Source organism: Manis pentadactyla, chromosome 13, assembly GCF_030020395.1.
Source record: "Manis pentadactyla isolate mManPen7 chromosome 13, mManPen7.hap1, whole genome shotgun sequence".
Classification (NCBI taxonomy): domain Eukaryota; kingdom Metazoa; phylum Chordata; class Mammalia; order Pholidota; family Manidae; genus Manis; species Manis pentadactyla.
Window position 1 is genome coordinate 53563946 of NC_080031.1, and position 3613 is coordinate 53567558.

At 36.8% G+C, this 3613-nt stretch overlaps 1 pseudogene; it reads right to left on the bottom strand.

Annotated features, from left to right (window-relative positions):
* Positions 1 to 953: 953 nt before the first annotated feature.
* LOC118928199 (olfactory receptor 5V1-like) lies at positions 954 to 1881 on the bottom strand (annotated as a pseudogene).
* Between the last annotated feature and the right edge of the window lie 1732 nt (positions 1882 to 3613).

Sequence of the window (3613 nt, forward strand, 5' to 3'; positions counted from 1 at the left end):
GGTTGGTGGAAACTATGAGGAAAATGATCCATGATTGTAGATAAAGCTAAGAATCACATAAGTATTAGTGAACAGAGAACATCATCCTATTTCTAGATGTGACAGGAAAAGTAAACAACATAAAATGGAGTGTGCATGATGCACCATCCCCTCAGAACCAACAGCTCTCTGATCACACTTAGTCTGTGTGGTTGGGAAAATTGATACCTAAAATTCATGGCAGCTGATAAGAATGTGTGCGTGTGTTAAAATATGGTGCTTTCAGTTTTGAAAATGATAACGTTATAAATGCAATAATATAGTGAACTGAATTAGATTACTAAATCACAGATTGAGAAAGTAAGTCCTCTTTTTGGAGACATAGATAGATCTGAGAATGGACAGAGTTACCAAAAATGAAGAAAAGCAGAGAAATATACAGTAAGTGGAAGCAAAAACTGAAAGACAGGTTGAATGAAATGATGTTATAAAGATTTATTGGTACAGGCAGTCAATCGCAAAAGGCTATTGCCATTTTCAAAAAAATGAAATAAAACAAGTATCAATGGAAAGAGATTTAGATATAGATTTAAAGTGTAGATAAAAGTAAAGATGATATAGGTATACCTACAGATATGGATATCTATGAATGTGAACAAAAACCAAAGTTAACTTAGAAGATGGGCTCGCGTTATACATCCTAATAGCGTGATTAATGTTCTCTGCTGCTTATGGAAATGTCTATTTGGGGACAATGCATTTTAAATTCCCCTTTGAGAGAGATAGACATATAACCATACAGATAGGTATGGTTACACTTACCTGTATGTTCACATGTTTATAAATTACAATGTATATGTAAGTATATATTCTGTGTCAATTAAAAATTATATTCTATAAATTCTTCCCATCAATGTATTCTAAAATGAGCATGGACTTTTTCTGTTTTACTCTTACACTCAGTGTTAACATGCTCAGTGACATAAGACCCTGCCGAGTGCCCCTTTCACCTCTGTGCTCCTCAAGCTGTAGATCGTGGGGTTTAGCATTGGGGTGACAACCCCGTAGAGCATGGCGATGAGTCTGTCCCTGTCTGGGGAGTGGTGACTTGAAAAGGGACAAATGTAGGTTAAGATGGCTGTGCCATAGAACAAACAGACCACCAGGAGGCGGGAGGCACATGGGGAGAAGGCTTTGTGCTTCCCTTCCACTGACTGGATCTTTAGGATGGTGGATATGATATAAATGTAAGAGATGAAGGTGGTTAGGAAGGCACCAATTCCCAAGATACTTGATACCACAAACATAAGCATTTCTTCTATGTAGATGGATGAGCAGGAGAGGGCCACCACTGGGGGGATGTCACAGTAGAACTGGTTAACCTGATTGGATTTGCAGGAAGACAGGTGGAAGGTGGACACCGTATGGAGGAGGGAATGGAGAAACCCTGCTGCCCAGGTCCCAGCTGCCAGCTGGACGCAGCGAGCCTTGGTCATGATGAGGGTGTAACGGAGGGGGAAGCAGATGGCCACGTACCATTCATAAGCCATGACAGCGAGAAGGAAGACCTCAGTCCCCGCCAGGGCCACCAGGAAATAAAGCTGCAAAGCACAGCCCAGGAAGGAAATGCTGTGATTCCCAGTCACGAGGTTGTCCAGCATCTTGGGGACAGTAGCTAATGGACAGAATATGTCTTAAGAGGGACAGATTGGCCAGGAAGTAATACATGGGTGTGCGCAGCTTCTTCTCTGTCCTGATGGCCAAGAGAATGGCCCCGTTTCCCACCAAGGTGACCTGGTGGGTGACGGCAAAGACCACAAAGAGAGGACAACGCACCTCGGGGAGGTCAGAGAGCCCCGTGAGGATAAAGTGAGTCACGGGGCTGAGATTGTAGCCGTCCATCCCCTCTCTCTACAGGGTTCTTTCTGGAGGGAAGGAAGTCAACCAGCACAGGTTAGAGAATAAACAAGGGAACTATTTATTAGAAATTTGAAAAATATTGTGTGTGGTTGATGATGAATATGTTATCCATATATTAATTAAAAATACCAATTATTAGAACTGTTGTTAAAACATCTCCTGATTTCATTTTGTTGCTTGTAATACTCATTCTCAGATCCTTACACTAAGGAAGCCCTCTGCATCCTGAAGGAGATGTTAAAAAATGCGCCTTCTTAATAAAATTATTGTGGATTCACCAGTGTTTGGGATTCCACAATTCAGTGAGAGCTACCTTTGTGTTCTCCACACCTAGTTGGTCATTTACCTTATTTTACTTTGTAGTATCTCACTGTGTAGAATTTTATGCACTATCTCCAGTTTAACCACATCAATGGCAGAAGCTATGTATTTTTAAGGTATATAATTTCAAGGTAAAAATTTTTTGCAGTATACTTCTTATACAATATATTGGTTTTAGCTGCATAACAGAATGACTCAGTAATTACATTAACTGTTGCTCACCATAGTAAATGTACCCCTGTTACCACAATTATGCCATATTATTGGTTATGTTCTCTATGTTGTACTTCCACTCTTTTGACTAATTCATTTTATCATTTGTAGTTTGTACCTTTTTATCCTCTTCATCTTTTTTCACCCATCCTCCTCCCCCATGATTTCACTTTCATGCACAACAACAGCAACAAAAACCAACACAAACAATAATAAATAAATATCTGGTATTTATTTTAATAACTGGTAGCAATGAGCAGACATAAAAAGAATAATTATCAAGAGTTTTTACATGGAAAAGAATGAATGATGTGTCTCCTGTTTATACATGTGTGGGTGAGAATAAATATGGAAATGGTTTTATAACTTAGAATCATTATCATTGAAGTATGAATTTTAGCAGGTGTTTTCCAGAATTAGTATATTTTTAAAAAATATTTTATCCTATAAGACATAAGCAAACAAATATAACAGAAATAGACTCATAAACAGAGAACAGATACTGGTTACCATTGGTGATCCAGATGCAAAGATGTCTTGAATAAGAGGTATAAACTTGTCATAGTAAAATAATTTAATCAAAAAGATGGTGGTACAGCATAGGCAATAGAACTAACAACATTGTAGTATAATTTCATTGTGACACAGTCACTACACTTACCGTGGTGAACATTTGGTCATGGCTACAATTTTTGGGTCACTTGGGTGTGAAACCAACATAATATTGTATCTTATCAATATTTCATTAAAAAACTAAAATAAGGAAGGAAAATAAAACTAGTTCAATAGTGTCTAAATGTGAGTGAAACTAGAAAGTAATATATTGGCATGATATTCAAATCCCATTACCCTTAAAACAAACATGTCATCATATGTGTAATTATTCAAGGAAGTGTGAAGGTACAAAATTATGTATGACTGAAGCTTTTGACCATAGTAACTCATTTAATTATTGAATTGCATTTGTATTTACAATAACTTTAACTGAAGATCTAAATATCATTTCTATAATCTTTTGGTCACTATGAAAACTATGTTTTTAAATATCACATGTGTATGGTAGAAAAAGAGAAAGATGATTAGAAAATATAAACATTTTAAATGGTTCAACCTCAATACGTATTTCATCTACTGGAAATTATTAATGATATATTTGATGGGATTAAATGCATAGTATAAA